This window comes from Ursus americanus, chromosome X (genome assembly GCF_024610735.1).
Source record: "Ursus americanus isolate L20-20 chromosome X, mUrsAme1.1.p, whole genome shotgun sequence".
Classification (NCBI taxonomy): Eukaryota; Metazoa; Chordata; class Mammalia; order Carnivora; family Ursidae; genus Ursus; species Ursus americanus.
The window spans coordinates 86126977-86151321 of NC_142164.1; the positions used below are offsets into that span (position 1 = coordinate 86126977).

The 24345-nt window shown below is 42.0% G+C and overlaps 1 long non-coding RNA gene across 1 annotated transcript in view; it reads left to right on the plus strand.

Annotated features, from left to right (window-relative positions):
• The first annotated feature begins 14217 nt into the window (after positions 1-14217).
• The window catches only part of LOC148106975 (uncharacterized), a 103314-nt gene continuing 93186 nt past the window's right edge, over positions 14218-24345 (plus strand). Inside the window, exon 1 of the long non-coding RNA XR_015723497.1 lies at positions 14218-14426. This is a non-coding gene — a long non-coding RNA (uncharacterized LOC148106975). The remainder of the gene's footprint in view (positions 14427-24345) is intronic.

The following is a 24345-nucleotide window of genomic DNA, read 5'->3' on the forward strand; positions in this document are numbered from 1 at the left end:
AAGCCCCATCTCAGCAGGGAGTCTGCTTCTCCCTCTCCCTCTGCCCCTCCCCTACCCCCAGCCCCTCATGTTCATGCATGTGCTCTCTCTCTCTCTCTCAAATAAATAAATAAAATATTTTTTAAAAATGTGTCCCCAAAAGAGGGACAATGTGGGCAAAGACCCTGTGGTAGAAAGAAGCATGGTTCCCGGGCACAGCTGAAAGCCAGACAGTGGAGCTAAGCAAAGGGAGGAAAGGAACAGGGGAGACAAAACTGCTGAGGTTAGCTGAGCCAAAGTAAGACTCTTGGTCTGTATTCAAAGCAATGGAAGCCACTGCAAGGTTTTAAGCAAGGGGTGATACGACTAGATTGCATTTTGAAAAGGTCTATCTGCCTGCTGTATAAATAATGGGTTAAAGGAGACAAGAGTAGATAGATACAGGGAGAACAAAGCTTGGAATTCTTCAAAGAAAGAGGTGATAGCATCTTGGACTAAGGTGGGTGGTGGCAGCTGGAGAGCTGTGGATATATTAGAGACATTTACATGTAAAATTGACAGGACTTGGTTGTGGCTAGAATTTGGAAGATCATGAGCCTGTTTTTGGACATGTTCAGTTTCAAGTGCCTTTGAGACATCCAGATGAAGATTATAGAGTAGACAATTGAACATAGAGCCTGAGACAAGAATTGGGGAAGTTTGGCTGGAGACAAAAATGTGGGAGTCTCATTAAAGAAATACCGGATGGGTTAGATGAGTGGAAATATGGGTATTTTCTTCTCTTCATCTTATTTGTATTGTATATTTTGTGTATCTTTTGTAATAAAAACAATAAAAGTTATTTTAAAATAGAGAAATAAAGGAACAATTTCAACATGCCCTACAATTATTATTTTCTCCCTTGTGTGACCTTGGGCAAATTACTTGACTTCTCTGTGCCTATCTCCTCAAATATAGACTCTCATAAGCCGTTGTATCTGTCAGGTTCCAGTAGGAAACAGCAAACTCTAATTAGATCATTTGAAGAGATTATCATAAAGGAAATATTTTAAAAGAGGTAGGCAAGATGAAGAGAAACCACAGGGAATCACACAGTATCCCCAGGCTGGTGAGAGCAAGAAGGCATCATTGTGAAGTGGGAAAGGGAGAGAACAGTTATCAGAACCTGGTGACAGTGGTGTTTGATGGGGGCTGCCTACATAAGCTGTGGCCTTTAGTTCAGGGAGGCTTTCAGCCCACAGGAAACTCACAGAGAGGGAGCCAGGACAAATAATTCCCAATCTTCCTCGCCCGCCGCCCCCTGGTCCTCTCCATTGACCTACCCCAACCAGAAGCTAGAAGGCAAGGGATCCTGTTGGTGCAGCCCTTACCAGTCAGAAAAAGAGAAGAGTGGTGGGTGCACCTGGAAGGGCCAAGGGAAGATATCCAGTATCCCTGTAGTGAGGGTTCAATGAGCAAATGCACAATACTTAGATAATTACTCAATACATACTCACATTTTAATTTGCAAAAATTGCATTATAATCATGTCGTGGATGTACTTTACTGAACTATTATCCTCTAACATGAAGCATGTAATACTTTCTAATTTTTAAATATAATGCATAGCTTGGAGATTAATATTTTTGTGCAAAAAATATTGTACATATTTTTTTCGAACTTCCTTGAGATAGAGTCCTAGAACTAAAATTATGGGGTAAGAGAGTAGGAGCTTTTCTAAAGCTCTATGATTGAAGTTACCAAATGACTTGCCCAAGAGATCATACAAATTTATACTTCATCAACAATGTCTAAGAATGACTGTCCAGGGCCCTAGGATCTGAACAAAGCTCTCATTGCTCCTTCAAAAAAAAAACAAAAAAACAAAAAAAAACTGCTGTCTGAGTTCTTACGGCCCCCACTCTCACATTAAGCCATTAAGGAAGCTAACTTTTTAACTTTTCTTAACATGAAAGGTGAAAAATCAGCATGGCATTGCTATTTGCAATGGTCTTTCTTTGATTACTGATCACTTTTTTCAGATGTTTATTAGCCATTTCAGTTTCTTCCGTTGTGAATGATCAGTTCGTGCCTTAATGTCGTTGATTTCTGTAAGTGATTTGTACAATAAGATATTAACCCTTCACTGTATTTTCACTGCAGATAGTTTATTCCAATTTATATTTTAGTATTGTTTATGGCATTGGAGATAAGCGGAAATTTAAAGTTGATGTGCTTGTGTCTATCTTTTAGTAATTTCTTCCATTGCTTTTAAACTTACAGTTCTGAAGGATGAATTGTATTTTCTTTTGTTTTTTGATGGTTGGTTATTTTAGAATTTATTTAATCCTAATTTACTGGGATGTATTTTGTTATGTTATAAGGTGAGGATTTAAATAGACGCTCTATCGCGGGTTTCAGCACCAAATAAATAGACACCCCACACACCCCCAAATAGTTAACCACTCATAACAAAACTGTCTATTGAAAAATCCTTCCAGGGGCACGTGGGTGGCTCAGTCGGTTGAGCGTCTGCCTTTGGCTCAGGTCATGATTCTGGGGTCCTGGGATAGAGCCCCGTGTCGGGCTCCCTTCTTGGTGGAGAATCTGCTTCTCCTTCTCCTTCTGCTCCTCGCCCTGGCTTGTGCTCTTTCACTCTCTCATTCTCTCTCTGTCTTGCTCTCTCAAAATGAATAAATGAAATCTTTAAAAAAAAAGAAGAAGAAAAGAAAAATCCTTCCATTTTCCAAGGATTTGTTGACGTTATATAACATAAATACTGAGATCTGGCTTTGGATCATCTCTTCTATTATATTTACATGCATATTCTCTCCACATTGCTACCAATGCCACGTTGATTTACTTACAGCTGCTTTATAGTAGATTTCACCAGACAGAAGGACTAGTCCCTTCCCAATACCCTTCTTTATAAATTATTTATGATATTTTTACATATTGTTTCTGTTAATATATTCCTGTATGTTTAAATGAATTTTAGAATCATTTCATCAATTAAAAACTCCCTTGGTTAATTTAACTGGGATGGTGATTATTCCTAAACATTAATCCAGGAAATTTATATTTGGCAGTCTCATTTAACATCTTTTTATTATTATTACTATTATTATTATTATTATTATTTTAAGTAAATGCTACGCCCAAGGTGGGGCTTGAACTCACAACCCCTAAATCAAGAGTCCTATGCTCTGCCGACTGCACCAGCCAGGTGCTCCTAACATCTTTTTTAAAAGATATCTTTATTTCTAGAATATTTATAGGAAATGGTTTTATTTATCCCTGAAATGAAATAATTTTGTGAAGATAATGGGGATCTGTGTGTGTATGGGTGTATGCATGTGGTATCATAACTCCTTTCAATCTGTGGATTTTTAATTTGTGGGTTTAATTAATCCCCATGCTAGGACAATTTTCTTCTACTCTGATTTGGATTATTGCATTTGTTCTAAGTGGTTTCTTCCTGAGAAACACTTATAATTATGTTACTGGAGCATCTTTCTATGTCCTTTATCATTACCATGTCTCTGTCCTTTTCCTCTGAATTCTGAGACTGCTAATCACATTTATCCTTCGGATTAGTGATTTAATTTTCTGCAGTTCTAATTCTTTTTTAAGTGTTTCTTTTTTTTTTTTTTTTTTAGTAGGCTCCCCTCCCCATGTGGAGTTCGAACTCACAACCCTGAGATCAAGAGTCAGGTGGTCTACTGACTGAGCCAGCCAGGTGCCCCTCTGCAGTTCTAATTCTATTTTTTATTGCTTCTACAGCAGATATTGACAATGCCATTTCAGTTTAGGGTTTTTCTTGAACTTGAAGCTTTCATTTCATCCAGCTCACTTTTCACTGATGCCACCTATATCTCATCGTATCTTCTCCTTATGACTCCCGAATTTTGTTTCACAAAGACTTAGTTTTATGCATTTTCTGCAGACAACATCAACCGAGTTTGAAATGCTCTTCTTCGCAGACACGTAGCGCTCACTCATTCATTGGGAGCTCAAGCGCAAAATGCTATGCAGCCCCTGTGGAGATGAATTTGGTGATATCTGACAAAATCACATACGCATTCACCCTTTGACCCCGCATTCCTACTTCTAGGAATTCACCCTAACCATACACCTCAACAAACAGGACAAACATATGCCCAAGGTTATTTACTGTGAACTTATTTTTAATAGCAAAATAATTGAAACAATTTACATGTCCATCCATGGGAAACTGGTTGCATAAACTTTTATTCTGTCTACAGAGTGAAACACTATGCAGCCATTCAAAAAAAAAGAAAGAAAAAAAAAGAGAGGGGGCCTGAGGTGGCTCAGTTGACCAAGCCTTTGGCTTGGGTCATGGTCCCAGGGTCCTGGGATCGAGCCCCACGTCAGGCTCTCTGCTCAGCGGGAAGCCTGCTTCTCCCTCTCCACCCTGCTTTTGCTCTGTCTCTCACTATCTCTTTCTCTCAAATAAATAAATAAAATCTTAAAAAAAAAAAGAATGAGGATGTTCTTTATGAACTGATATGAGTGATTTTCAGGGTATATACCTTTATAGGTATGTGTGTGTGTGTGTGTGTGTACCTTTGTGTAAGAAAAATATGTACCTTTATTTGCAAACAGAAACATAGGTAAGATAAATCATAAATGGAGAAATGTGTGACAATGTAATGGTGGGGTAGGGATGGGAGTAGGATTTCTGAGAGTATTCTGTTTTAAAAGAGTGCGATTCCCATTATGGATTTCCATGGGCTCAATGAAACCTTCAGACTCACAAAACTACTATGGGCCCCCTCTGGCATCAGTCTGCTCAGAGAGATACAGCTTCCAGCAGGGCAGAATGCTCTGCCATGGGAAACCCGATAGTAGCAGACAGATCATAGAGCAGTCCACATAGCATCGATCAGCTACTCTCTTGTCCCGCAAGTGGTTGCTCAGGCACAAGGGAAGAAGTTTCACATCAGCCAAGCCTGGAACCTAACCTGGAATAACAGCCTCATGCCCCATAGGAGGCAATAACTTATTCACAGGCGTAATTATCCAGGGTCCCTCATATGGAACATACCCAACTGTAACAGTCACCACACCAGGGAAACCCCAGCTTATGACATTTACATCAAGTATTTATAGTTCATTTATAGTTTCTACCAGTCCACATGCTATTTACTGATCAGAGGGCACTTAGGTTTGCCATAAGTAATGTTGCCTCATCAAACTGGAGCATTAAAAGGATTATGATGATAATCAATAAAAGATGAATAAAAATGCATTAGTCTGCTGTGTTATGAGAACGTAAATTAATAAAATATTGGGAGAAAGGAGTTTTAAAAAGGAAAGTTATTCTTTACAGAAACTATCAGCTTGTAAACATAGAAAATTTATTTTTAATAACACCATTTCAACTCTTGTAATAATTGGTTTAAGCAAGGATCGCAGCAGATGCTAAAAACCTTGAGTGAAAGATTATTAGGAAGCAATTTATGCACATGGTCTCCAAGCAATTTATGCACATGGTCTCCAAGCAAGACTAATACCATGGTATTAGTTATAAAGGAAAAACTTTTTTTTTTTTGTTAAGAGATCCGGTAGTTATCATCTTAACCAAATGATCAAACTTAAGATCATCAGTTATCAATAATTTAATATAGAGGCGCCTGGCTGGCTCAGTCAGTAGAGCATGTGACTCTTGATCCCAGGGTCGTGAGTTTGAGCCCCACGTTGGGTGTAGAGCTCACTCAAAAAAAGATTCTAATATAAAATGTCCTTTGATGTGGTGTAGTAAGTACACAATCTCATGTGTGCTATATTCTTACCAAAAATGTCTAACTTGAATCATCATGAGGAAATAATCACACAAATCCAGACAAAGGATATTTCAGAAAACAACTGGCACGGATCCTCAAAAAAAAAAAAAAAAAAAGTCAATGTTGAAAAGAAACTAAAAGGCAAGAGCACTGTTGAAGATGAAGAGAATAAAAAGGCATAAAGCCCGAACACTGAGAAAACTGATTGGATTCTGGATTGGAAAATAAAAAATCTATAGATGTGGTGACAGTTGAGAAGATTCGAATATGGGCTATATATTTGGTGATGTTATTCATTAGTGTTCATCATCCTCGATGTGCTCATGGTACTGCGGCTTTGTAGGAGAACTTTCTTACTCTTAGGAGATGCAGGCAGAAATTCTTTGAGGTGAATATCATGAGTGTTTCAACTTATTTTCAAATAATTTAGAAAAAAACATATTGAAAATGTGGTGATATGCACAACATTTGGTGGATCTAGTGAAGGGTGTATTAGCGTTGTTGAAAATATTCTTTTTTTTTTATTAAAGAGAGAGAGAGCACGTGAGCGTGCACGCACTCACGAGCAGAGAGGAGGGCAGAGGGAGAGGGAGAGAGAGACTCTTAAGCAGGCTCCATGCTAAGTCACTGGGCTCGATCTTAGGACCTGGAGATCATGACCTGACCCTAAATTGAGTCTGATGCTTAACTGACTGAGCCACCCAGGCACCCTGTTGATGAAAATAGTCTCTTAAATTTTCTGTAGGTTTGAAAGATTTTCAATATTAAGTGTTGGGAAGAAAACAATCTGGAAGAAAAATTATTTTGAGCCCAAAGTTCTTTGCTAAGGGAAGTTATTAATCATTATGAAGGCAAAAGAAATTCATCAAACAAGCAAAGAAGAAAGTTTACCTCTCTTTCTGAAAGTACATTTTTTTAGTATGCACTCCAGAAAAATAAGGCTGAAAACTAAGAAACAGGGCTATCCCATGGCAAGGAACTAACTGGAAATCCAGTAAAATATGAGTGACCACAGGCTGGTAGTCTAGAAAGCAAAGAGAACAAATTAGAATTCAGTGGGCTCTAAGAAGACTATAGTGGATCCCAAAGGAGATATAGAATGAATAAATTGGACCATATAGGAGTATAGTAATGAAAGCCTATTATTTTTTTGTTTTTTGTTTTCTTGAGTTTATTATCGTTGCTTTTATTTTTTTAACTTCAATTAGCCAACTTATAGTACATCATTAGTTTCAGATGTAGTGTTCAATAATTTATCAGTTGCATATAACACCCAGTGCTCATCACATCATGTGCCCTCCTCCTTAATGCCCATCACCCACGAAAGCCTATTATTATCCTCTCAATTAAAGAAAAACAGAGAAACAAACAAAAAAGCGCCATTACTGAGCAATTCGTTGTATTTAAGAAAAGTAAATCCATTTGATCTTGACACTAGGCAAATTCTCCTTTGCTTGGCACGAGGGTCATGACCATGGAACCAGATAGAAGAAAGCACTATGTAATTATGCCACATAATTCAGCTCTACAATTAACTATGTTATTATATAAAAAATTGTATTAATTCTTCTACTTTTAGAATACTTAGTTACGGTTACGGAAAATAATATAAATGTTGTCAATGTTGACAATAAAAAATAAAGGAACAGCTGACACATGATGGAGAGGAAGGAGTAGAGAAAAATGTAAAAGTGTCATAATACTTATCAAGCGTCAAGAGATACTGTAGAAAATTGGTAGAAACCGAAATAAGGGTTTAAGTGTATTATTCAGAGATATAAAGGAGAAACTAAATTAATGAGCCAACAAGCAAAAATGGGAGTGAAGAGAGAATGTGGGAGTGGTGTAACTGAATTAAATCCTCATCTAAAATACAGGGAAGTCAATAGACAGTGTCTAAAGTAGACAAATGAAGGAATAGTGCCATGAGCTGGGATCGCGGGAAAAAAGCACCCCCATATATTGGCGATAGGATTGTGAATCTCAGTAGTCCATCTTAGGATAATATGTATTAAAAACCTTAAGGGGAGGGGGGTGGGGGAATGGGATAGACCGGTGATGGGTAGTAAGGAGGGCACGTATTGCATGGTGCACTGGGTGTTATACAGAACTAATGAATCATCGAGCCTTACATCGGAAACCGGGGATGTACTGTATGGTGACTAACATAATATAATAAAAAATCATTAAAAATTAAAAAAAATAAAAAAAAATAAAATATACAAATTAAGGCAATAATTTGGAAAAAAAATAAAAATAAAAACCTTAAAAATATGGATACTCCTTCACTTAGTAATTCTACTTGAGGGAATGATCCTAAGGAAATAATTATAAGAGAGTTACCGATAAGCATGTTCATTATTAATACAGGCGATACATTGAGAGGAACTCAAATAAAGGGGATTTGTTAAATACATTTTGGATTACCTATAAAATGGATGATTATAACCATTAAAAATAACAATGTATATTTCATTCAGGAGTAATCATGGCTATGTTCTTTCATTGATTCATTAAGAAATATTTATTGGGACACCTGGGTGGCTCAGTTGGTTAAGTGTCTGGCTCTCGATTTTGGCTTAAGTCATGATCTCGGGGTCCTGGGATTGAGCCCTGCATCATACTCCTCCCGCAGCTGAGATTCTGCTTGGGATTCTCTCTCTCCCTCTGCCCCTCCCACAGCTCATGCTCTCTCTTTCTCTCTTTCTAAAATAAATAAACAAAATCTTTAAAAAAGAAGAAGAGAGATTTATCCAGCACTCCCTACGTGCTAGGCACTGGTCTTGATGGTATGGATGCATCAGGGATCAGAACAGATAATGTCTCTGCCCTCATAGAGCTTAGACTTTTTTTTTTTTTAAAGATTTTATTTATTTATTTGACAGAGATAGAGACAGCCAGTGAGAGAGGGAACACAAGCAGGGGGAATGGGAAAGGAAGAAGCGGCTCATAGCGGAGGAGCCTGATGTGGGGCTCGATCCCACAACGCCGGGATCACGCCCTGAGCGGAAGGCAGACGCTTAACGACTGAGCCACCCAGGCGCCCCAGATTTTTTTTAAAAAGATTTTATTTATTTACTTGAGAGAGAGAGTGAGCGAACATGAGCGGGGGAAGGGGCAGAAGGAGAAGGAGAGGGAGAAGCCGACTTCCCGCTGAGCAGGCAGCCTGACCTGGGGCTGAATCCCAGGACCCCGGGATCACGGCCTGAGCCGAAGGCAGACGCTTCACCGACTGAGCCACCCAGGCGCCCCTAGAGCTTTGATTCTAATGGGCTTAGACGGAAAAGGAAAAGAAGAGGAAACAATAAATAAATAAATGAAGGAATGAATAAATAAAAAAAAAATAAATAGCTACAGAGGATGTCATGTAGTAGAAGTGCTCTGAAGAAAAATCAAGCACAGCAAGGGGAAGGAGAGTAATAGGGTAGGTTTAATATCTTGTATAAGGTGAGCAGGGAAGGCTTCTTCTATCTGGTGACATTTGAGTAGCCATGACAACAAACTGAGGGGCAGAGCCAAGAAGATAACTGGGGAAGAGCACGCCAGGCAGAAGAACAGCTAGTACAAATACCTAAATCTAGAAATATGCTTGACTTGTTTGAGGAACCGCAAGGAGTCAGGCAATGTTGGAGTGGAGTGAACAATGTAGGGAATAGGGGGAAATAAGTGTGGGGCAGGGATGGACAGATCTTATCGGACCTTGTGGACTATGCTAAGGAGTTGTTTTGTTTTGTTTTTTTACATTTTATTTTTAAGTAATCTCTACACCCGCTGTGGGGCTCGAACTTACAACCCTGAGATTAACAGTTGCACGCCCCATTGACTGAGCCAGTCAGGTGCCCCTATGCTACAGACTTTGGATGATTTTTTCTGCATGATGGGAAGCCATTCAAAGTTTTGAGCAGAAGAGTAAAATAATCTGACTTTCATTTTAGAAGGATGATTCTAGCTACTTTGTGATGGCTAGACAATTAGGGCCATTCTTGAATCTGGGTGATCTTAAGACTGCTACAAGCAAGAGAATTTGGTGGATGTGATAACGTGTGACTTCTGAGGCTACGACATAAAAGGTCATGAAGTTTCCACTTGCTTCGGTGGGAGTTGGCCCCCACCTGAGAGAACCCCATGCTGGAGACACCATGTGTTAGGTGTTCCACTCAACAGCCCAAGATGAGCTCGCAGCTGGCAGCCGCCATCAGCTGTTAGGCCCATGAGTGAGCCATCTTGGACGGTCAGCCCAGCTGAGCCTTCGGATCACCACAGCCCCAGCTGACACCTGACTACAACAGCCTAAGGAACTCCAAGCAAGAACTGCCCGGCTGAGGCCTTCCTGAAGTCCTGTCCCACAAAATCGTGAGCAAAACTAAGTGGCTGTTATTTATTCTACCACTTTTTGGGGGGAATGTGGGATGCCTGACTAGTAAGCAGAATACCATGTGAGATATGACAGCGGCTTGAGCCTGGGTGGTAGCCGAGGAGGGGGCCAGTTGTCATCAGATTCTGGAAGTATTTGGAGAGTAAAGCCAAGTACAGGCTGCGAGGGGGAAGAGAGGTGTCAAAGCTAACTCCTTCAGCGGGTCTGGCAAACTAGGGTGAGGAAAATGAGGCACTTTCCTCGGGGTGCAATGTTTAGGGGGTACCAAGTACCACCGAGTAATCAAGATAGATAATACTTTAATACAGTTTAAAAAAATCAAAATAAATGCCAAAATTCACCATGAACAAAGTATCCACATTTTAAATGAAGCAAGGATTAGTAATTCTGAGTTTTCCTTTCGCCAGGCACAGCACTGCTGCTGGGTGTTGCCAATAGGCCCTTCATTGGTTTTGCTCCTCTCAGCAGGTAGGACACACATAGGGACCACTCTGTTCGGGTCACCGGGGTCCATGGGACATTCTTTTTAGATTTCCCCACTGCCCCTCCCCCTGTTATCTAGAGTGCTTACACGGGACAGAAAAACCGTTTGGAGGCTGATTGCCTGCCGTCTGTCAGTGTCTGTGTCCTTGTGTCATTTCTGTAGAGGTAGTTACCTGCCTAAAACCTTGAACACGGCATTGACAGATGCCAAATCAGCCTCGGAGACTTGCACCTGCCCTCTGTCATCCAGCCAGTCCTGAGCCCTCCCAACAGAAGTGCAGCACTGACAGTCACAGGGCCCATGACCTCTCTGAAAGTTAAGACGGAACGGCCACTCCACTTTAAGGCGCATGTGTGACCTTATGCCCGCCTCTACATTTTGTGACAAACTCCGCTTTCTAAATAGTCATCCTAACCCTCAATAGAAGGAACCCATCCACCCTGGCTCAGGGAGGGCGGGCTTTGGAAGTTATCGCCAGAGATTTTATTTGCTGCAAATAAAGTTTGTGGTGGGGTGTGCGGCAAATAAAGTTGTGGCCCCACCAGGAAAAAGAAGGCACACACAAATTAGGATAATTTGAAGAAGGGTTAGTAACCAGAATAGTTACCAAAGTGGGGGCAGGGTACGGGAAGACTACAAAGCACAGCGAGGTACCCCTGAGGAAATCATAGCAGAGCTGTTACCACCCTCGGGAAGGGCCAGAAAGACCAGGAATCTGGAAGGATAAAGTCATACGGAGACGACTCCCTAGAGAAAAGCAGTGAGTACTGGTTGAGGGACACAAGTGGCCCCCGAAGAGCTCACAGGGAAAGAGTGATGGGGTCAGTACCCCACACTTACCCTTTTCCCTGTTAACTCCCCATTGAACGAACTCAACAAGAAGCCAGAGCGTATGGGAGCCTGTTACAGACCACAGAAGACAGACTTCCGTGGCAGGAAGCGGTGTGGAAGAGAGGAAAGCAGATCCAGAGGGGTAACTGGAAGGTGTTCAGAACAGGTAGCCTTCAGTGAAAGCAACACTGTGAATCATGTCATTTTCAGGCCTAGTAGGCAGAATCCATGGCTCTTTTTTTTTAATTTAAGAATTGTGAACATTTAAGAATGTTACATTAGTTTCAGGTGTGCAAAATTTATGGTTCTTTTATTTTTTAAAAAATTTTAACTAAAGTCATTATAAGGATTGAATGACTTTTAAGATTTTATTTTATTTTATTTTATTTTTTAAAAGATTTTATTTATTTATTTGACAGAGACAACCAGCGAGAGAGGGAACACAAGCAGGGGGAGTGGGAGAGGAAGAAGCAGGCTCCCAGCAGAAGAGCCTGATGTGGGGCTCGATCCCAGAACGCCGGGATCACGCCCTGAGCCGAAGGCAGACCCTTAACGACTGCGCCACCCAGGCGCCCCTTAAGATTTTATTTTTAAGTAATCTCTACACCCAATGCGGGGCTTGAATTTACAACCCCAAGATCAAGAGTCACGTGCTCTACTGACTGAGCCAGCCAGATGCCCCTTAAGGCTCTTCTAAGAAATACATTTTAACTTGCAAGCCACGTCAGTCTCTGATTGTCTGTCGTTCACCCGCTGTAAACGGTCTTAGTTGGCAAAACCACAATTTTGAGATGTGACCAAGTGGTATCTTCTGGAACTGAAGCTTAGCCAGGTCTCAGGAATCTGCTGTCTGAAGTGCTTCTTGATGTGTTCTTTCAGAAATGGCAATGGGAGTGTGGAGAAAGTGTAACCACACTAACATGAGTTCTCTCCTTGGTAAGTCCCAGATAGAAACTATACCAGGTGGAGTTATTGCACAAACTTTATTTGCAGCAAATAAAATCTCTGGCGATAACTTCCAAAGCCCGCCCTCCCTGAGCCAGGGTGGATGGGTTCCTTCTATTGAGGGTTAGGATGACTATTTAGAAAGGGGAGTTTGTCACAAAATGTAGAGGCCGGCGTAAGGTCACACATGCGCCTTAAAAGCCATGCCTATCCGTACATTGTACATGATGTGAATGAGCCTGGTGCTCCTGGTGAGGTGAGATGTAGTATTATAATGAGTTAAAGGTAACTATCAGTCATTCCCTGGGTCTCTCTGAGCAGGTGTGAGTTGAGGGTTTAGCTCCATCTAGTCAGGGTTGCCTGGGCCTGGAGAGCTCTTCAAAGAGGGAGTTGTTATCACTTGAGAGACAGTATCAATTTCCATCAGGGTTGCTATGCCCCTTGGGTCTTTTCCCTCAGTTAAGAGATAAGCTGGAAAGAAGGGCTAATTGAAAAATGTGGGACAAAGGTCTGTGGGGACAAGCAGGTGAGCAGTAAAGTTCAGGTCTTGGGGTCTAGCTGGTGACCAAAGATTCTTTTACACCTAACTCTTGGGAAAGTGGATTGGTACAAACTAAAAACATTTTGGCGGTGTGTATCAAAAGCCTTAATAATATTCACTCCTACTGATTGAACTGTTCTATTTCTGTGACTTGTTCATGAAAATATAAACACAGGGAAAACATTTATGTATAATGACTTTGTTTCAATCATTTTTATTATAATAACCCCTTCCAAAAAAAGAACCCCTACAGCTCAGAACAACTGAACATGCAACAATAAGGAAATGGAGAGGAATATTTTATAAATATGCCACTGGAGATCATGCAGCCTTCAAAAATTATATTTACAACGACTTTTATCACGGCATGAGAAAATTATTATGATATAAGATTGAATGAAAAAGCATGAGAAAAATTTAAGTGGCGTGTGGTCTCAATTATGTAAAGCAAAGAGAATCACTGAAACATTAATCCAAAAATTTAAGCTTTTATTTTGAAATGATTACAGACTCACAGAAAGTTGCAAAAAACGGTCCTAGGTACCCTTCACCTAGCTTCCCCCAACAGTAACAATTACAAAACCATAGTACAGTTATCAAAACCAGAAAATGTACTTAGGCATGCTCACCGGCATCGCCGAAGTTATTTCTGAATAATAGTCCATAGAACCCACTAGCAATTATACTTCATGTGTATACATATCACTGTTCAAATGCCAACACTTCGATTTATAAAATATTGTTATGGTCAAATCCAAGTAAGAGTTGTAATCTAGTTAATTGCATTGCCGTTGTCAATTTCCTGGTTTGGCTCTCCATCTGCAGGCCACCTCCCCAGCTCCCCAAGACACACACACATGCCATGCATGGGCAAGAGCCACACAGTGTTTCATAATTTTTTATACTGTGTTGCTTCTTGACCTAAATTCTCCCTCTGTACGAATTTTTGCTTGGATGTTGTTGATTCATTTGTTAAAAAAGAAAGAACAAGCACAAAATGGAGTCATTTGCCCCCCCATGAAGGCAAAGCAAGGCTTAGTTACAGTTTCAACTCTCCTAGGAATGTGACCTTATTAACAATCTGAAATTCTCTGATTGGCACTGTGAAGTAATCTGCATTGGTAAAAACCCTGTGGTCCCTTCCCCCCACAACGATGTCCTGGCCTGAAATAACCCTTTGTTCTCTTTTGTTGATAACTTTTTTTGCCCCACCCTCCCTCCCTCCCTCCTACAAGAGGCTTCCATTTTGTATCATTCCTCTACTTGCTAGATGGAGTGCTCCCCTTTTCCTGGAATGCTTAGTAAAGCCAATGACTTCTTAGGTTCCTAGGTTGAATTCTGTTTTCTAATGCATTTGGTGTCAGCAAGGGAATTAGAAGCCAAGCTCCACCGGCATTTGGGGACAACGAGAAACAGGCGCGGGGGGCCCCCCCGAGAGAACTCTTGCGTTCACCGTTGTTTCTGGCTGTTTCTCAGAGCTGTGTGGTAAGTTCCTCTCGGTTGAGCTTAGCTCTTTTTTTTGCATACAAGCTCCCGAAATAACTGGCTTTCCTTAACAGAGCAGGTCCGCTTGACCTGGCAGTTGGGTTCCAGCCGGAGCCCATCCTTGTTGGCGGACGGGTGGGTCTGCATGGAGCCAAGCCTCTAGCCTTCCAGACTGCAGTTCCCCGGGGTGGAAAACCCATGCCCTAGCTCGGTCTCTGGATTCCACGTTGGGAACGGCTGGTAGTGATGTGGTTTTGGAATACAGGTGGGGTTCAGTGGGGTGGGGTCCGGAGCCAACGACCAAGAAAGAATTCTTGAGATGTTTTTGGTGCAAAACGGTGGTTTATTAAAGCACTGACTGAGCCACCCAGGCTTCTCTATCTCAGGCCTTTCAAGAGTTGTTTTTTCTCCTCAGTTCCCAGATGCCATGCTAGGAAGCGTTGATGGCAACTGTGGTCCTCATTCTTTGGGGCCTGCAGGCTCATTCAGCCCTTTCCCCACTCCTTAGGTATTAGTGTGGCTCTGGGAAACTGAAAGGCCTAGCTAAAAGAAATGGGATCCCTTATATCCAGAGAGGTGAGTGCGTATGCGAGGACCCTCCAGCCTACCTGCTTGTTTTATATATAAAAAGTATAGTCCCGGAGGGATGCCTGGGTGGCTCAGTCGGTTGTTGGTTGAGTGTCTGACTCTTAATGTGGGCTAGGTCTTGATCTCAGGTGGTGAGTTCAAGCCCTGCGTTGGGCTCCATGCTGGGTGTAGAGCCTACTTAAAAAAAAAAAAAAAAAAAAAGTATAGTCCCATAAGTTTCAGAGATCTAGCAAGCTGGCAAAATTTTACTAAAAATGACCTGGAATTACAGTGGCCATTATAAGGAACATTCCAAATAGATAAAATCATTTTTTTTTACCTGTTTATTTTTTAAAGATTTTCAGTGATCTCTACACCTAACGTGGGGCTCGACCTCACAACCCCAAGATCAAGAGTTGCGTGTTGGAAGCAAATGATTTGGATACAAGCAGAATAACAGTTGATCGATAAAATCTTTAGGAATAATTATGTTTTATGGTAGGTGTCCTTAAAAGTAGCTTCCTAAATCTCGTTGGTAGCTTGAAATTTCAGAGTTTTGCTAAGTTAAATTAAATGATGGACATTTATTGAATATTTAGATCGTTTCCAAATATGGAAAGTTTAATTACTGAACATAGGTTTATCCACTTTTAGTTTATTACAGAGAAGCTGAAGATTTTTTGTTAAACACACTTTGTGCCATGCTGAGACATTTACTAGAAGAAAGCATATGCTTCTAGAAATTATAAGAAGTATTTGTAAGTCTGTCAAGCCACAGACTGCTAATACCGTTCATAATTGTTTACTTCTTAGTTTTCACTAGAAATTAAGGTTTCTAAGGGTTAAGAATTCTGGTACATATATGTCATCGAAGCTACTAGAATAGTAAGGGGAGAATCTTCATATGCAAAGAAAGTAAGATGTATTTTCGGTAAAAGAAGATACAGGGAATGGAGATGCATTTTTTTGAGGAAAAAGAAAGTTGAAAGTTTGTGCAAAAGGAATCTTTGGAAAGGAATTTTTTGTGTGTTCAGGTCTAAGGTTGAAATGAATATATCTTTATTTATTTTTTTGAATATATTTTAATATCAAAAATGAAAGAGGACCTCAACGACCTCCATTTTGACCTGAAACTTTCTAATTAAGTTCTTTCCAGCTTATCTCTTAACTCAGGCAAAAGACCCTGTGGGCAAAGTGCCCCCTGATGGGAACCGAAACTACCTGGCCCCCTCCCCCCCATAAACAATAAGGACTGTCTTGCGCCAGCCGTACCCCACCCCTGACAATGAGGAGCTGACCTTTGCTGCCCACCTGTACCTACCCCTGACCTTTGTTCCTCTTTTTCCTTTTACAAACTGAGAAGTTCCAGCACCTCGGATACAGTACTGGAGTCCTTAGTCCGCTGTCTGCCTGGCGGTGGCCTCGCTGAAATAATATTCTTTTGCTTCACCTCGTCTACTCGTTTGTCTCTGCTTTTAGGTTTTGTCAGCAGCCAGTGGCTGAACCTAGTCAGTTTGGGGCCTCCGGAGCCCCGGCTACTAAAGTGAGCTGGTGCAAAATTAGAATTTGGTTTTCTCTGTTAAAAAGATAAATTGTTTTGGCTTTTGGTGTCCTTTTGATAACAGATTCTGAAAGTTCCTTTACTTTTATTTAAAGTACTCTACCCAGGAAAGAAAGAGTCTGCATTTTATCAGAATAATTGCCTATGTTTGCTCTCCCTATCAGGTCTTCCAATAATCAGGAAAACCGAGTCTTAATATTTAAGAGAGTGAAGTTTTGTTAGTAGGTAATTATTAAGTTTTATAATAATCTGTGATCCCATTTTGACAACTGCTTTAAAAGCGTTTTTGATATTTTTGACAAACGTTCCCAAGGCAAATCCCCCCCTCTTTTTTTCTTTTAAAAGCAAGCTCCATGCCCACGGTGATGAGGTCGTAGAATATAGGTGAGGTTCAGTGGGGTGGAGTCTGGAGCCGACGACCAAGAAAGAATTCTTGAGACGTCTTTGCTGCAAAATGGGGGTTTATTAAAGCCCGGGGACAGGACCCGCGGGCAGAAAGAGCTGCCGCCCCCTGGGTTGTGAGGGGTGGCTGATTATATACTATGGGGTTGGGGGAGGTAAGGAGAAAGGGAGGTTTCCAGAGAGTACTTTCATATGTTAAAGAAGACTCACAGGATACTGGAGGCCTTGCCATTGTCAAGTTAAGGTGGTTTTTCCCTCTAGTAAGGCGTTAACATGAAGGTAGTTGGGAGCTTCCTGGAGGCTGCAGATAAGGACATTTGATTGTATCTACATTCCCTTCTGGAAGCTAGGTTATTGATAGAAACGCTTTGTTCTTGTAGACTGCTAAGACATAGTACACTGAGGGAGACTCAAGTCTTGCAGGATTGTGGTCTCCATAGGTTAACTATTTCTTTTTGCTTTAGGGCAGCCAGGAGTGCTTGAGGAATGTCACATACATCCCACGGTGGGGGGGGGGTTGCGGGGTGTCAGTTTCTGCTTTGTCCTCAGCTTGCCTTCTGTTCCCTCATCACAAGGCGGGGCTTGAACTCATGACCCTGAGACCAAGTCACATGCTCTACCAACTGAGCCAGCCAGGTGACCCCTTTCCAAGGCAAATTCTGAATGCAGTAGGGTTTTTTTGTTTGTTTGTTTCTTTTTTTTAAGATTTTATTTATTTATTTGTCAGAGAGCACAAGCAGGGGGAGCAGCAGGCCAAGAAGTTAGAGAGAGAAGCAGGCTCTCCGCTGGGCAAGGACCCTGATCAGGGACTCGATCCCAGGATGTTGGGATCATGACCCGAGCCAGAGGCAGCCGCCTAACCGACTAAGCCACCTAGGCACCCCTAAATTAAGTCTTTTTAACCTGGAAGAAACTTTGGAATTTTTCTAGACAGCTCTGGCAACATTTCAGTGGATTTGTTAATTAGGCTTATTCGATATGTTAAATTACACGGGAAGCATTGTCAAAATAGAAGTAATACTAAGCCTTATGTTGTGTTTGTATGGGTATGTAAGTGTTCTAGAAATTATACGAAACTCTTAGAAATCTGATATGTCCTGGTAGAATGTCATCATTGTAATTCCTAATGTTGTACGTCCTCTGGGATCCCGATCAAAAATGAGCAACAAGTAAACAATCTTCTTATTACTGTTCTCTTACCTTCTGAAGTTGCTGTCATCAAAATTGAGGCTCACACTGAAAGGACTAAACCTGAGTGTTCGGGAAATGCCCCAGCTGACGTTCATGTGTGTTCAAAACACCAAATTCAACCGAGTAAATTTGAAAATCTAATCGGTTTTATTAAATGATTCATGATTCAGGCAGCACCCCATCTAGAAAGTAGAGAGGAGCTCTGAGTGCTTTGCAACATGAGAGACTTTATAGGCGGAAGGGAGCAGGAAGACGGAAGTTGTACTAGGCAGAAAAGCTGATTGGTTACTAGGCAGAAAAGCTGATTGGTTACTAGGCAGAAAAGCTGATTGGTTATTGCAGGGTTACTTTCCTGTGGGGGATGGCAGGGGATCTATCTGGCAGATCTCCTTCAGTAGTGTTGATCGGGTGGTTCCTGATTGGCATACCGTTCCATTTCTGGGAGAGCCGAAACTATACTTTAAGTTTGGTGATGTGGGGCTTGACATCTGTCACTCCATTTTGGATCTGTTGTCTTGTTTTTAACATGATGAAAGAAGATCACTATGATTATCTGTGGAAGAGACGGTTACACCACCCCCCAAATCTGTTTTTCACTTTCTTCCTTAGAAATAGAACCCATAACTAAGCACGGAAAAAAAAGAAAAAAAAAAAAGAAAAGAAAAGAACTAGAACTCATAGTTTTTGCTGCTCAGAATAAAGACTGCAATTTCCAAGCCTTTGTTGCACGAAGTGTGACTAAATTCTAGCTCATAGATACAACTGGCAATGTCATGTGAAACTCGAAGAAGTTTCCTTAAAGGGAGGGATTGTCCGCTCTTCTTCCTTCCTGCTACCTGGAATGTAGACACGAAGGCTAGAAATCACGTTGCCACCTGGGACTCTGAGCTAGAAGGAGGCTGGCAGCGTAATAAGAGGGAAGGGGTATATACACATTTCTAGACCTCTTCTACATGAGAGGTATTGTTCTCTTTGTTTAAACCATTATTATTTGGGTTTTTCAGTCATAAGCAGCTAACCTTAATCCTTCTGATGAGGTTGTGGAATATAGGTGCGGTTCAGTGGGGTGGCTTCCGGAGCCGACGACCGAGAAAGAATTCTTGAAAAGTCTTTGGTGCAAAATGGGGGTTTATTAAAGCCCGGGGACAGGACCCAGGCAGAAAGAGCTGCTGCCCTGGGTTATGAGGGGTGGCTGATTATATACTGTGGGGTTGGAGGTAGGGAAAAGGGGAGGTTTCCAGAGAGTACTTTCATATGTTAAAGATGACTCACAGGACAACACCGGAGGCCTTGCCATTGTCAAGTTAACGTTGTTTTTCCCTCTGGCAAGGCATTAACATTAAAATGGTTGGGAACTTCCTGGAGGCTGCAGATTATAAGGACATTTAATTGTATCTCCATTTCCTTCCAAAAGCTAGGTTACTGATAGAAATCTTGTAGATCGCTAAGACAGTTGTAAACTGAGGGAGACTCAAGTCTTACAGGATTGTGGTCTCTATAGGTTAACTATTTCTTTTTGCTTTAGGGCAGCCAGGAATGCCTGAGGAATGTCACATACATCCCATGGGGGGGGGTTGCGGGGTGTCAGTTTCTGCTTTGTCCTCAGCTTGCCTTCTGTTCTCTCATCACTTCTGATACAGTTCTTTAAGTGAATGTGGAACAGAAAAATATGTGCTTGCTGTTGCCCTGCCCAAGGAAGACACTGCCAACTGTTTCTGTTCTGTTCACCTTACCTCAGGGGCTGAGGTTCTCCTTTCATGCTTCCCATCTCCACTTTTTGGTCAAGGGTAGAGTGGAGAGGGGGACTTAACAAAATGCCTGCTATGGTGGGAAAACTGGGTTGTCCACAGATTATGAGTAGGCAAGGATAGGGGTGAGGGGTTCCCTTTTGCTCAGCTCCCTCGTTATTGTGACAGGAAATAAATTCCTCCTGCTCTTCTGTCCTTCCTTTTCCATTTGAGTTTCTTTCTTTGTGCATCTTTCTCCTTTGCCTAGGCTTTGTCTCATCTAATCTCCGGGAGAGGAAAAGCTGGCATCCACATTTCCAAGAATCTTTATTTGACACACAAGTTAGAAGTTTCTTTGATCGTTTTTTCTGTACCTTAACTTCACCTTCAGAGCAGACTGAAAGAATGGAATCGGCCCTCAGGGCACCAGTGAGAGTAAAGAGGGGGCAGGAAAAAACAGAATACCACCAGAATAATATTTTGAAATACAGTCCCGTCGTGGGATGGAACCACACTGATGACGGTGTGGATACAGGTGATGGTATCCCTGAGATATGCTATATGCGGACTGAATTAAAGTCTCTGAAGGGTCTCCCAGATACAAGAAGAAACACAAAGGTATGTGGATGACAGGTGACACCAGTTTCGAGTGAAGCACTGGGTGGTAGAACAGTGTGGTGGGAACTCCCATCTTCCCAGCTGTTCAGTGGTTGACCTGGAAGTTTCTGTACTTAGAGGGCGAGAGCTGCTGGCTCCTTTAAAGGTTCTTATGTGCAGTGATAGGGGCTCAGGGGAAGGTAAGGCTTTGCAAGCACATCAACATCAGTTCTTTGCCAGACGTCTGGTCAGCGGTGATACTGAATCAAGCCCTTTGGATAATTTTTTTAATGCTGGCTCTGGCTGTCTGCATCAGTCGCCCCTACGGGGGCCATGTCTGACATTTATAAACGTGTTTACTCTTTCTTTCGCCTAAATAGACAAAAGTTGGAAGAACCCTCTGAATCATGTGGCTGTAGGCCATTTAAAGACCAGGCTCTTCTTTAAATCATCCCTTTAACTTTCAATATTTGGGGACAGAATTTGGACGGGAATGATTGAAAAACAAAACAAAACCAAACCCCTATCCAGACAGGGCTCTCTTTGGAACAGGTAAACAATTAAGCTGAAATCCCCCTCACTTAAGAAATGCAGCTCCAGGCATTCAGCTCCAGGCATTCGCACTGACCAGGCAGGCCAAGTAAAATGGCAAGGTAAACAAACTGTTATCGACACAATTGGATCAATATGGAACTGGAACGCCAGGCCAATAAGACCTTCCTTAAAAGCATCATCTTAAGAGGGACTTGAATTATAAACCGGATAACTGCCTTCGATTTCCTGAAATTGTATTTGGATAAACACTTGAAAAGGGCTGAGGGCATGTGCGGCTCTTCTGTGTTTTTCCCTCTTCCACACTGATTCTCCACTTTTCTCTGCCCTGCTCTGACCCCCATGGAATGCACGGCCCGAGCACCCGGGCCTTTTAGCTTGCGGTTGGGCTGGGCCAGAAGGGTAGGGGATAGCAAGAGACTGAAGGGCAGGAGAAAAAGGTCAGGGTGTTCAGGGTGTTTATTGCGTCACCATCACCCTCTCTCCCCCTCCCCCACGTAGATGAGGTCAAGGTCATGATCACCTCTTGCCTTCTGTGCTGTCATTTTCCACTGCTCCAGCTCTCGGCCGGGGTCCCCTTCCCCCCCGCCCTTTTTAAAAGACTTTTATTTCTTTGATTGAGAGAGAACGAGCAGGGGGAGGAACAGAAGAAGAAGGAGAAGCAGACTCCCCGCTGAGCAGGGAGTCCTATGTAGGGCCTTCCCAGGGCCCCGGGATCACTTAACCGACTGAGCTGAAGGCAGACACTTAACCGACCGAGCCACCCAGGCCCCCCCCTCCCCAGCCGGAATTCCTTAACACCGTTTCCTCCCTATGCCTTGTCAGGCCAAGCAATGGCTTCCCACCCTGCTAGTCCCGTGAGTGCCTTGGCATCCCTTGTAAGTTCCCTTTAAGCAGCCCATGCCTTTGTAAATACTCTCCTTTGAAAAAGTCCATTCAAAAATCTCAACTGAGTTTGTCCTGTTATCAGGACCCTGATTAATGGTCAGCTGCAAGTGTGAAACGTACTGATAAGTAAGACTATGGAGCTATGTTTACTTTCTTTGTTCTATTTTTATTTTTGATTAATTTCTTTTTTAAAGATTTTATTTTTAAAGGATCTCTACACCCAAGGTGGGGCTCACACTTAACAACCTCGAGTTCAAGAATCACATGCTCTACGGACTGAGCCAGCCAGGCGCCCCTCTACATTCTGTTTTTAAATGAGCCCCTTAAAAATATTTCAGAAATGATGGGGGGCCTGGGTGGCTCAGGCAGTTAAGCATTCCACTCTTGGTCCCAGCTCAGGTCTTGATCTCACAGCTGTGAGTTCAAGCCCCGCATTGGGCTCCATTTTCATAAAAAAAATTTCAAAAATGAGATGGTAATCACAGTGTAGATGCAGAGTAAATATTCCATTCTAAATCTGCTGAGCTGGAAAGAGAATGTTTAAAAAGAGAACAGGTGACCTGACCTCTATTATCAGTCACCGGGATCCTTTGTATGAGGGTGAAAGTTCCTAGAACAGTTTCGATTAGTAGGTGTGAGCATGAGTCAGCCTCATGATTTTCAACTGCTTCATGTTCCGAATTAAAAACTTGTGGTTAACAGCTCTTGCTACAAGTGCAGAGCACCTGTGTCTGCCCAAATCCTTCCAGTTTATATCTGTGATATATTAAGATTAGTTAAAGATTTCCCCGGAGGGGACTAAAATCTGAAATCATGGTTGTTGCAAAAAAGAAATTTTTTTAAGTAAGCTTTATGCCCAAAGTGGGGCTTGGACTCACTACCCCAAGGTCAAGAGTCCCATTCTTGGGGGGCCTCTCTGGCTCAGTTGGTAGAGCATCTAACTCTTTTTTTCTTCTTTTTAAATATTTTATTTATTTATGTGACAGAGAGAGACAGTGAGAGAGGGAACACAGGCAGGGGGAGTGGGAGAGGAAGAAGCAGGCTCCCAGCAAGAGGAGCCCGATTCGGGGCTCGATCCCAGAACTCCGGGATTATGCCCTGAGCCGAAGGCAGACACTTAACGACTGAGCCACCCAGGCGCCCCTTGAGCATCTAACTCTTGCTCTCCTTGAGATTACCTAAAAAAAAAAAAAAAAAAAAAGAGAGCGAGCCTCATGCTCTACCAACTAAGCCAGTCAGGTGTCCCTGCAATAAAGCTTTTTTTTTTTTAAAAAGATGAGAATGAGCTGAAAGCATCGGACACGGGGCAAGCAGAGAGAGTTACAGATAAAAAGGCATAAAGAGACACCATGCAAGTGGCAGGGTTGCCAAGCGTTGCGTGGTCTCTTGAGCACTTCTCCAGGATTTGAAGAAGGGAGGGGTCTAGGAAGACTGGCTATTGTCTCTGAGTCTGGAGTTTGCTCTATGATGGGGACTTTCTGAGGACCCACTAGCAGACCCAGTATGTGTATGTAGGCGTGTGTTGGTGTGTGTGTGTGTGTGTACAACAGATTTTTAGATTAGGGGTTCTTAACTTGGAGTCAACTCATAGAATTCAGGAGGACCTATGATCTTGAAAAGGCAAAAAAAAACTTACGATTTGCATTTTTACTAACTTCTAGCTAAGATTAGCATTTCTTTCAACTATGTACGTAGGTAACCAACCACAGTAGTAGGAGCAGTACCTGTGACTTTGTCACCAATAAGAATCATAGGCAGGCATTGTTATATCATACAGTTCTTGAAGCTGTCTATCACAAAAGTTCTTTATACTCCTCACAATAATGCAAAATTAGTCCTAAAGCTCACTGCTAGATCTTGCTATTTCATACACTAATAAAGAATCACACATATTATTGTATTATAAAATTTTAATACTTTGGGAACTGTGTTTCAAGGTAATTGGTTTCCTTTGTAATCTTAGAAGCTCTTTTCCTTTATTAATTTAGAAACTTATTATCCAGACTGTAGAGGGTCCATGGCACAAAGATCTGCCTTAGACAACCAGCTCTGACTTGTAAATCATTGAAAGTTTTCTAGTCTATTGATTTTAAGGTCTCAGTTAACACTTCGGTCATTACCTTTTGAAGATTTATTTATTTTAGAGGGGATGGGGGCAGAGGGAGAAGGACAGTCTCAAGTGGACTTCCCGCTGAGCACAGAGCCCCATGGGGGTGAGGGGGGTGGTGCGATCCCACCACCCCCAGATCATGACCTGAGCTGAAACCAAGAGTCGGATGCTCAACCAACCAAACCACCAGGTGCCCCCCAGTCATTAGGTTTTGAATGATCCGAATAGGTATTTGGCTTCTGTTGAGTCCAGGAGAGAGTAACTTCCTTGGAAAGTGTTCCTAGGAACACTGTCCCCTGGGGACAGAGGAGTCCATTCTCTGTT